At 39.7% G+C, this 12,252-nt stretch overlaps 1 non-coding gene across 1 annotated transcript; it reads right to left on the bottom strand.

Moving 5' to 3' along the window:
- Window positions 1–374: 374 nt before the first annotated feature.
- LOC149243131 (U5 spliceosomal RNA) lies at window positions 375–491 on the bottom strand. Its single transcript, XR_016246872.1, has one exon. It is a non-coding gene; the product is annotated as a U5 spliceosomal RNA (small nuclear RNA).
- Between the last annotated feature and the right edge of the window lie 11,761 nt (window positions 492–12,252).

The following is a 12,252-nucleotide window of genomic DNA, read 5'->3' as shown; positions in this document are numbered from 1 at the left end:
TTTGCATTACATGTTGGGTTGCTATCCCCACACGCATCCCCACCCGCGTTTGAAACACGCATATACATGTTGGGTTGTTGTAAGCTTCTGGGTTAATATAAAGCTTCTAAAGAGACTTACCCCCTGCATCACTTCAATGAGTCGATGCCCAATCCAAAATGAATTGAATTGTGAGGTGGGTGAAGAAACACGCATCCCAAAACACGCATATACATGTTGGGTTGCTATTTGCATTCGAAACACACATATGCATGTTGGGTTGCTAGGTTGCTGTAAGCTTCTGGGTTAATATAAAGCTTCTAAAAAGACTTACCCCCTGCATCACTTCAGTGAGTCGATGCCCAATCCAGAATGAATTGAATTGTGAATATCTCGCCTCGTGACGAGGTATAAGCATCCAAAAATTGGCGTATGCCGCTGATTGTGGCCAACACACGGTATTCTTTAGTAAAAGGCGAAAGAGTAGTTCGCTTTGTGCTGACCACACGGCTCCGTACCTTACACGTTAATTTCCCACATATTTATATTTGTTCCCTCGACGTCTCGACAACGCGATCAATGTGGGACAAAAACACCGCAGTTTGCATTTCCTACCTTTAGCGACAGTCAAAAAAAGATGTTTTAACGCCAGCGCGTTTGTCTATCCGTGCTTCAGAAATTCAATCAATTTTAAAATTTAGAAAAATGGAGCGCGTGATGAACTACAACGCATTTACTAAGCATATTGATACGAAAAGAATACTGTATATCATATGAATGAAGGATTTTACTTTAAAAATCAATTAATAATTTAATACGATAAAATAAAATTATTTTTATATTATATTAATATAATTTTGTTTCTTAAATAAATATGCAAAAATGTTTTAAAATTATAATAATAATATTAAACATTAAAAAAATATCAAACATCGCTTATAATAAAATTAAAAAAAAACTAATAAACAATTAAAAAATATAAAAATTTATTATAGTTTAAAAATTTTGGGATAGCTCAATTGGCAATGGCCGTGAAAATGAAGTCTCACTGAATTGGAAGTCTTGGGTTCAAATCTTGTGCTATCCCCCCGATCGAGGTGAGAAATTGGAAATGTTGAAGATGTTGTCCTACCAAGCTTACAAAAAAATATCGATTAAAATAACACTATATTGATCATTTTTAATTACTAATATTTTATCTTTTAAGTAGCTTAGCATGAAAAAAACACTATATTCATTAGCCATCATTCAATATATATGTATTTAACTTGGGATTAGCTTGTCATTACTAAACAATCACATCTAAAAAGAACCATTATTTGTTCAAGAATGGAAGCATAGACCTTTTACTAGTGTTATAGTGAACAGGGCTCTATAGCTCTTCCAAGGATTTATAATATGGGAAATATGGAAGGAAAGGAACAAAAGAATCTTCAAAGACCAATAAATATATCTGGACACTCTTTGGAGCTCCATAATGGTAAAGTTAAGGGAAACAATTCTCACAACCCCTTGTCGGCACAAGTTTGGAAATGTAATTCCAAGGAATAAAGCATTCTCACACTTTTGGAGCTCAAACAATCTATTACAAAATCTCAAGCTCCACAACCCCAACTCATTCCCTCAAGTCCTGATAAATGGCAACCACCTTTTACTGGCTTCTTAAAATTAAACTTTGGCATGCCCTGCATGAGAAATCCAAGCCCTGTTAGTTTTGGAGGGGAATTTAGAAATGATCATGGGAAAAATATTTACATGTATGCCGAAAATATAGGCAATCACAATAATAATGTGTTAGAACTTTGAATCTTGAAGCAAGGACTAATACTAGTCAAGGATCTTATTTATCAAAAATTAGTAATTGAAGGGGATTCTAGAATTATACTTTTAATGGAAGGGCATTCTACAAGAGTTGTGGATTAATCATATTCTCGTTATTTGATCTCCTCTTTGGGACTTATTATTCTAGGAGGTTTGCTTTTTATGACTTCCATTTAGGCTTTTTGACCCTTGTTTGATCCCCTGCCTCCCTTGTTTCTCTCTGACGAGAGTGCCCTATTCATTGTTATGTCAGGTTATCCTTCTCTTCCCCTCTCCTTACCTTCCCTTCCCCCCTCTTAGAGTTCCTACTATCTCTCTTTTGCCTCTCCTTGTTGGAAAAAGTAACTATGTTCAGTCTTCAATAATGTACTTGAGTCATTATGTAAATGTACTTGTTAAAAGAATAAAGGAAAGAAAATTTTGTAACAATGACTTATCAAAGCATGGGTTTCATGATTGGGTCATCATTATATTAATCAAAGTCCCCATTGTGGGCTCCTAGGATTAATAGTGATTTTATAGAGTCATTGTACATTCAAAGAAACCCTTATTGGGCTTTTAGATCATGTAAAAAGGTTTTGTATCAAGTCAAATATGAATTATGTGTCCTCCACATCATGTCAGCCTAAGGAAGATCAAGTTGGCCTAAGGACCCCCATTTGACCCACAAGAAGCCTATATATTGAAGGAGGTCAAAGTCATTTGGAGCACTCACTCTCAAGCAAGTTTGATATCTCAAGAAGAACTGGAGAAGTGTGAAGTCTGTTGTCAAGAGGACGAAAGAAGTGTGAGTTTGGGGGAGTCTCTAGAGAAGAGGAAAATCGAACTTTTGGTGCCTCTCTCTCTTTGTTTCATGGTCTGGGTTGGGAGATTGAAGTCTCCTAAGATTTTATTGTTGTCGTAAGCTGCATGTTGTTGGAAGTTGTTGCCTAGTCGAAGTTGCTAGAAGGGGTCGAAGATCTTGGAGGCTGACATGGTGTGGAGGGAAAGTCTGGTCTTGGTCTAAGGTGAAGAGTCTCAAAGAATATTATTAAAAGGAAGAATTATCTTGATTAGGTTTTCCCCTCGAGGGGGGTTTTTTCCTAGCATGTGCCTATATCTTATGCCTCTTGTTTTGTGATCATCATGTATGTATAATTGCTTGATGAAAGATAAGATAATAAAGAACTAAAAGAAGCCAAACACACTCACAAGTAATTATCAAGAAAGGAGAATCACGCCCTAATACAATATCCTCAATTTTCCAACACTCCTCTCTATCTAGACTTTATCTTTGATATCTTAGACTTTATTCATCCCCTCCCTGGTGTCCATGGGCTATGGCAAGAAGCCGTCACTCCTCTACTCACTATGGAGGTAGAAGAGGATGATTGGGTCCCTCCCCTACCCCTAACCTCGTTTCCCGCTCTATTGGTTAAACCTAAGCCTAATCAGTAGCTCACGCTACTATGACCCGATATAGAGAAATTATCCCTGAAGTACTCCAAAGAGTAATCTATTATGTGGAAGAACATGTTTGATAAGCCATAAGGGTCATTCGAGATAGGCAAGTGGACCATGAAACTAATGAATGGATACTTGACGTGGGCACCTCTACCATAGCACAGACCTCCTCTTACATTCAAACCATTAATCTATTCGCAACCAATGTTAATTTGTTCGTACCTGATCCCGACATATGTAAAGATTGGTAGAGTTTAGTCGGGTGTGGCCTAATTCGGCACTCACACAAGGTTGTAGGAACCTGACTTGGCTTTAATGTCGACCCTGACATTTGTAGAGATCATTGACTAGTCGAAAGTTAGAGGGAACGTAACATTTTCTATGGTGGTCAAGTGTGGGAGTTCTCACCCCCAATTGGTCTCAAAGTTGTGTAAACCTAGAGGTTACATGTGGACTATCCTTAGTGCTTTTGACTATTAAGTTTTTTTTTAAGTTAACCAAAGGGAAGGGTCGTAAGAGAGTTTGCTCCACATGGCCATCGTGGACCAGGAACCTTGAGATGTAAATTATATTTGAGAGGGGATTGAAAAGAACAACAAAGGTGAGGGGAGAGCGTTGTAGGGGAAAGCACAGAACGAGGGTCTGGAACAACAAGGGATTGTTGGTTACCATGGAAGGGTGAGGAGGGGGGAGTTCTACTCCCTCCTACAGCCACGTAGTGGCGAATAGAAACAAGGAAGCGGGCTCGAATCACTTCAACAAGCCTATGGAGGTAGGAATGGAGAGGATCAGCACGGAAAAGCCGGAAAACAACAGTTCTCATGAGCAAGAAAAGAATCATGAGGAAGTTAAAGGAGAGAAGAGAACATAAAGTAGCAGTCAGAAAGCTGAGAACAGGAGTGTGACAAGACTCTGCAAACCCAGGTCAACCATTAAACCCCGGGTTGTTTTAAATAATCTGTCGCTACAGGAGCACAGGGATCACATGGCGGCATACGCAGTTATATGTAAATTTATGGGGATATGGCCAATGGAGAAGATGTTGCAGGTGTGGATAAGAAACCAATGGAAACCGAAGGGGTAAATAACCCTCCACCATGGGTCCAAGGGTTTCTTCACAGTGGTATTCACAAACCTAGAGGACAAAGACAGAGTGTTCGAAGGAGGACCATACTTCTATGCGGCAGTTAGCCTCTACATGCGACCATGGGTGATGAATTTTGTCTCAGAACGAGAGATATTCACATCAGTACTGGTATGGATATGACTCTACTCCCTACCTTTAGATTACTGGCTGCCTGAATCCTTAAAGGCCATAGGAAATAAATTAGGTCATTTTTTTAAAATTTCAGAGGTGACTCTGCGAGGAAAATACACCTCCTTTGCAGGCATATGTGTAGAAATGGACCTATCAGGAGCACTTCCGGATGAAATCATTCTAGAAGTTTATGATGAAGAATGGATGCAGACAGTGGACTATGAACATGTCCTATTCAGATGTCGCAAATGTCATGAGCATGGGCACCTCATCAGAGATTGCCCTTTAAACAAAGTGGAGGACAATATGAAAACAAACAAAGGCAAAGACCCTGAAGGCTTTACCAAGATGGGAGGCAAAGGGAAAGGAGGAAAAAAGTACCAAAGGAAAACTAGCGAGGATAAACACCCAATTCATAATAGTTTCAAGATTTTAGAAGAAGAAGATGAGAACAATGCGATGAACCAAGCATCAGAGGATAATCCTGTAGAGAAGGAAAAAGATGCCAGCATGGAGGATGTACCTGAGAACAACAAACTAAAGGAAGATATGCTAAACATCATGGAACTTGGCAGGGACCATGAGATGACCCCAAGTGAAGTGGGAACAAAGGACCACGAACTACAGGAGATTCTTGAGAGGGAGAACCTCGATCTAGAAAAGTTCTTGGAGCAGGGAACCACCAAAGGGGTTGATTCTCTACCACAAGAGGAGTTTGACAGAGTGCAACAGCTCTTCCTCTAGAGATCTCAAGCAAAGGGTTCTGGAATCAAAAGAAACCATGACAGCTAGGAAAATAGAGGGGTTAAAACGATGGAGGCAACATCAGGACACACTTCCAAAAACTTAGGCAGGAAAAGAGGAAGGAAAAGACAGAATGAGCTGCTGACAGAGTGTGGGACACTCATGATTAACTCAGGTAAGATGAAATATCTTACTAGTTATTCATTTACAAATATTTCATAATGAAGCTCACAACCTCAAACATTAGGGGTCTAGGAAGCAAAAGGAAACAAAGAAATCTTAGCAATAGAATAAAAGAAGAAAAACCAAACATGGTGTTTATCCAAGAGACAAAATTTTCAATAGATAAAATCAGAGAGATACATAGCAAATGGCTCATTAAGTATGAGTATCTAGAAGTTAAAGCAGATAACACAGCAGGTGGGATTCTCACTCTCTGGAATCCCCAGAAACTTGGAATCTTGGATGCTGAGGCATCCAGGAACTACCTTTCAATGGTGATCCAACCTTTGGGTGATAAGGAAATATATATGATCACAAATGTCTATGGTCCTCAAAAACTAGAAGACAAACTCAGGCTTCTCACCTCACTGGAGGAGTTGAGAGGGAGACATCCTATTATGCCTTGGATTCTGGGAGGGGATTTTAATATGATCAGATCTCTTACAAAAAAAAAGGGCGGGACCAGAACGCTAGGTAGAGACTTCATTGCCTTCCAGAACTTCCTAATTGACATGAGGCTAGTGGATACGGAGACAATAAATGGTACTTTCACATGGAACAATAAGAGGGGAGGGGCTTCTCAAGTTGCCTCTAAATTAGATAGATTTATAATCTTGGAGGACCTCTTTCTCACTGGCCCTGACTTGACTGCATCAATCCTTCTTTTTGGAGGCTCAGATCACTGGCCTATCCAACTTGAAGCTTCTTTTATAGGTACTCCGAGGAACATACCTTTCAGGTTTGAAAATGCCTGGCTCACTCACCCTGACTTCATTAGTAACATTGGTAAATGGTGGTTGGAATATTTACCCATTCAAGGCACTAATATGTTTCTCCTACAACAAAGATTGAAACACATCAAACTCGAGCTTAAAGAATGGAACAAAAAGGAGTGTGGCAATATTTTCAAAGCTAAAAGAGAGGTTGAACAAAAACTACAAGGAATCAATCAGATCCTTATCACAGATGGCTTTACCGAGGAAAGAAAAAAGCAAGCTGACACTCTGCAACAGGAATGGGATGACAGATGCTAGCAAGAGGAGATCTTCTAGAGGCAAAAATCGAGAGTGTATTGGCTTAAAGAAGGGGACCGAAACACCAAGTTTTTTCACAAGTCAACCATGGATCACAGGGCACATAACAGGATTTCAAAACTTAGAGACACTCAAGGGAAAGAGCTCAGCACCCACAAAGAAATGGAATGTGCTCTGGTACAACATTTCCAAAGCATTGCAGAGGAGTCGCTCATAAACAGATCACAATTTATCAACAAATTCACAAAGTATATTCCAAAGCTTGTAATCAGGGAAGACAATTACAACCTTAACAAGCCAGTGATTGAAGAGGAAGTTACTGAAGTTATTAAAGAAATGCAAAATGGGAAAGCTCCAGGATCAGATGGGTTCAAAGTTGACTTCTTCAAAGCATGTTGGGAAATAGTCAAACAAGATATCCTTGAAGTTGTGGAGGACTTGAGAAGATCCAAAACCATTTTGAGGGCGCTTAATACTTCTTTCATAGGTTTGATTCCAAAGGATAAAAAAACTATGACACCAGACAGATTTAGACCCATAGCTTTATGCAATGTGGTGTACAAAATTATTTCCAAAGTAATTGCTAACAGACTCAAACCCCTACTTCCAACGCTTGTGTCTGAGGAGCAAACTAGTTATGTGGAAGGAATGAAAATTCTAAACAACATAATTCAAGCTCACGAGGTGGTGCATTCTCTGAAGAACAATAAGCAAGCGGGGATGATCATACAACTTGACCTAGCGAAAGCTTATGACAATCTCAACTGGTCGTACATAAGGGAAGTACTAATAGCATACGACTTTGACCACAATTGGATAAAATGGATAATGGCCTTGGTCACTACAGCTAATTTTTCAATCCTGCTTAATGGCTCTCCATCCAAAACCTTTAGGCCTTCGAGAGGCCTCCGACAAGGAGATCCGCTCTCCCCCTTCCTCTTTATTCTCATGATGGAAGGATTAGGCAGAGCCATTAAATCCACCGACATAGAAGGAAGAATCCAGGGTCTCAAACTCACCCTGAATGGGGATGCCTAGACTCATCAACAATTTGTGGATGATACTATGTTGCAGGGCACACCCAAGGTCAAGGAAGCTAAATCATTCAAACAAATCCTGAATGACTTTGCTATGGCTGCTGGTATAGAGGTAAGCCTCACCAAATCAAAAATTTTCTTTCTTAATACTGACATTGCTATGCAGAGAAACCTCTCCAGAATTCTCGGCTTTCAAAGAGATCAGCTACCATCCAAATATCTAGAAATACCTCTCACTGATAAACCTCTAAGCAAGGAAGTTTGGGAGCCAGTGACTAATAGACTGCGGGATAAAATCAGGAAATGGACAAGCAGGTCTTTGAATTTAGCTGGACGACTAGTGCTTACAAAGGTTGTCCTGCAAACTATTCCCACCTTCATGTTTTCAGTGCTTCCTGCTCCTAAAGGAGTTTTGAAACTCATCAGAAATATTCAAAGAGATTTTCTTTGGGGAAAAGGGGAAGAGAAAAAGAAATGGGCTTTGGTAGCTTGGGAAAAGCTATGTAAACCTAAGAACCATGGGGGTCTGGGACTTCATGACCCTGAAACCCTTAGCAAAGTCTTGGGGGCAAAACTTTGGTGGAGATGGCTAAAGGAGTCAGCAACCCCATGGGCCAAGCTCTGGAAACAGAAGTATGCAAACAATTGGCAAGAAAGGGATCATATTCGGATGTCTGGGCACATCAAAGGCTCCCACATTTGGAACAGTGCTTGGGAGAATAGAGCCATAGTTCAGAAGCACAGTTTCTGGGAGATCAGAGATGGAAACCTAGCATGGTTTTGGGAGGATAACTGGCAGGAGGAACCTAACCTGTGTAGAGAAGAATTAGCCAATCTTAAGGATGACACTGACAATTACTCAGGGTAAGTGATTTATCAGATCAAATGAGATACAAGGATAAATGGAGAACATGGAAGAACCTAGGATACAGTGAAGAAACCCCTTTGAAGGCCCAAGCAGAAGCTCTTGCAGTTATCTTGGAACAAAGAAATATATTAACATCTACATTATCTGACCAACTAAGATGGGGAAGAAACAATGAAGGCAACTTTAACCTCAAATAAGGCAAAAGAATTGCCATTGGGCTTGACTTTCCAAACCCTGATAAGATATGGAAGGACCTATGGCAGAACTTGCACTGGATGAAAATTAAACTGTTCATGTGGTTGGTGCATCATAAAAAAATTCTTACTTGGGAGAATCTTCAGAAAAGAGGTCTAGTTGGTCCATCTAGATGCCAGTTGTGTGGTCTACAAGAAGAAACGATGGATCACCTACTCAACATCTGCTCATTCACCTTTACCTTATGGAACTGGGTAGCCTCAATCTTCTGGCAAACTGACCGGGACGAATCCAGCATTACTGGCACTTTAAAGAATTGGTGGAAATATTTCTCAGAAAATGAAATAGTCAACAAAGCATGGACTCTAATCCCATATTTCTTGATCTGGGATGTTTGGAAAGAATGTAATAACAAGATTTTCAAGAACAGAATTGGCTCAACACAGAGCATCATAGATCAGATTATAAGAGAGCTCAAAGAAACTGTAAGTACTTGTCTTAAGAAACCCCTCGAAAACCCTCCTCTAAACAAGGATGCACATATACTTGTGCAATTGGGTCTCTAGTTGTTGATCCCCTAGGGAATAAGCAAGAACACAAGCTATACAACAGCGGGTAAGGATTTCTGGCAACCTCCTCCACATGGTTTTCTGAAATTCAATATAGATGGAGCCTCTAAAGGAAACCCTAGAGTGGCTGGTTATGGCAGAGTCATAAGAGATGAGAAGGGATACATACAAATCATCTTTCACAGTCATTTTGGGAATGCCACTAACAATATGGCGGAACTCATGGCCTTAGAGCAATGCCTAGAAATATTGATTGAGTCAGATTTACACAATGCCATTGTAGAAGCAGACTCTAAACTGATAATTAACTCGGTCAAGAAGATATGCAATGGTACAGCACCAGAAAAAGTGTCAAAACATTGGCGGTTATTGCAGGTCTATCAACACATTCAATCCCACCTGAGAGCCCTGAGAACACTCCAGTTTGTTCACGTTCGCAGAACAGCTAACAAGTTGGTGAATTGCCTGGTGAACGAAGGAGCACTATGTTCAAAAAACAATAGAAGATATGCCTAGATGAGGAAGCCATTAGGGAAATTGTGTGAGGACTACCACAGGCAGGCTATCGAAGACAAGGAGCACTTTCAAAGAATGAGAAATGAACAGAGAGAAGACCAATGGAAACAGTAGGTAGTGGACCAATCACAGGGTAGAAGAAAGTGATAAATTGCGGGCAGGTTGGCAAGCGACTAACCAAAGATTGCCCTGAAATCCTTCATCTTATGCATTTTGGGCGAAAAATGCACGAAGGATAATCTTCCAAATGGACCCGAACTATTATAAAGTGGTGGCCTATTTAATTTTCGGGTTCGTAAGAAATGGTAAAAAGTGTGCAAGTTGACGAGATCTTGTAAGAAATCCTTCATCCCATGGATTTTGGGTGGAAAGCTACATGAGAAATAATTCCCCAAACGGACCCAAAAAATTATTGTGTGGTGGCTCATAAACTTTTCGAGTCCATAAGACAGGTTACAAAGTGGGCTTGTTGGCAAGATCGCTTTGGTAATCCCCCATCCTATAGATTCAGGCAGAGAAAATGATCGACGGTTAATTCGTCTTTCGAAACCAAAATAGTTTAGTGTGGCGACTTATATTCTCTTCGGGTCTGCAAGAAAGGTTAAAGTGCGGGTGAGGTTTAGGCCCGAAATCAAATCAGGGACGTTAGATCTTCAAGGGTGGGATCGCATGTCCATTGAGTTTGATAGTTAATCGAAAGTTAATGATGTTGCTTGGGTCCATTGTGGCATAGTTTTGGGCCTTCGGTTCAGTGGGCCCGCCTTCAAGGGTCGATAAGCAGGTTTTTTAGTCCGATGGTCATACAGAGCGAACTATTTGGGTTTATTTTGGTTTCTTTGCACTCTTTGTAGGGCAGATTGTCTTGTCCTCATTTCTTTTGTAGTCTTGATTGGAATTTGGTTCGAGGTTCTGCCATCCTAGTTGTTCGTTGAAGTGTCACAGAGCTGGGTTTTGCCTTGCTCAGCTCCGGTTAAGAAGTGTACAATATGTATTTTGTTTAGATTAATGGAAGGTTCCACACTTACTTGATCAAAAAAAAGAAAAGAACAATAAAGGCATGCACCTTGTGAAATAGTGGGATACGAAGTAAAAATAATCTTCCTCACATAATTGTGTTTTGAGAAGCGTAGACATCCGAGAGTGGAGGGCGAATAAATTGGGTTTTCGTGTTAAATGTTTTTCAAGAAGAACAAAGGAAGAGACCATGCTCTGCTACATTATAAGATGAGATTTAAAGGCCTCTTTCAACATGATTAAATCTCTTTCAGTAGCTACCAAAATAAATATTGATGAGTCCACACAACCTCCAAAGCTTAAAGGTGACCACACTGATCAAGTGATTGTGGAGCTCGCACGGCCACCAGAACTGAACATCAGCGACACTCAATAAATCGTGGAGTCTAAACAACCCCTAGAGTTGAAAAGCAACCACACTTAGATTGTGGAGTCTACATGGCCTCCTGATGTAAAATATGATGCCCCGCATAGCCCACGAAACTGCAAAAAGACACCTTTGTTGACAATCAACAAATTGTGGAGTCCATGGATAAAAAAAATTTAAGGATTCACAGTGTGTGTACACAGGTTGGGAATTTTGTTTGTAAATCTTTCGAAATTTTAATAGTTTTCAATATGACACATTTTTAAAATTGACAAACATAAATTAATATTTATATAATTCTAGTTTTAATTAAGCTTGGAGGGTTAGCTTAGTTGGTTATAAATCAAAGTTGATTTTTTTGTTGTTGTGGATGATGATGATGTTTAACCATGGTAACCGAATTCACCTGAATTAGGGCAAAAACTTTGAAAATTCGTTGATTCCAATAGCAAATATTTCGATAAAATTCAATGTAGTTCGTGTATGGATTTATTCATTCGAGCACCTTGTCAAATAAATCAATAGTGCTCAATAGTGGACGCACCAAGGGATGCAACATGCCCAATATTTCTCTCTTGGGTTTTCTGATTGGAGATAAAATCGTTAGAAATGGATGGCTTGGTTTAGTCTTATTCCTAATCTCTGAGATCATTGACTAGTTGGAAGTTAGAGGGAACATGGTGTTTCCTCTAGTGGTCAAGTGTGGGGGTTATGATCCCTGACTGATTTCAAAGTTGTGTGAATCTTGAGGTTGCACGTGGATTGTCCTTAGTGGATTTGATTGTTAAGTTTTTGTAAAGGAAACCAAAGGGAAGGGTTGTAAGAGAGTTCGCTCAAGGTGGCCATCATGAAGCAAGAACCTTGAGATGTAAATTATATTTGAGATAGGACTGAAATGATCAATGAAGGCATCACGAAGGCATGCACCTTGTGAAATAGTGGGATATGAAGAAAAAAATATTCCTCATAGAATTGTGTTTTGAGAAGCGTATAAAGTTGAGAGTGGAGGAGGAATAAATTGGGTTTTTTGGGAAGAACAAAGGAAGAGATCACACTCTACTATATAAATTTATGGTATTAGAATGTTCTTTGAGCTCTGCAAATAATTCTTTAACAACAAGAAAATATTGAGACATTGTTAAATGTGTGCTGCTAATATGGCGACCAAAAGAGGAGGACGAGGAC

Source organism: Pinus tabuliformis, chromosome 8, assembly GCF_031772625.1.
Source record: "Pinus tabuliformis cultivar Carrire ecotype Pingquan chromosome 8, CPIR1, whole genome shotgun sequence".
Lineage (NCBI taxonomy): Eukaryota > Viridiplantae > Streptophyta > Pinopsida > Pinales > Pinaceae > Pinus > Pinus tabuliformis.
This window is presented reverse-complemented; position numbering and strand designations above follow the sequence as displayed.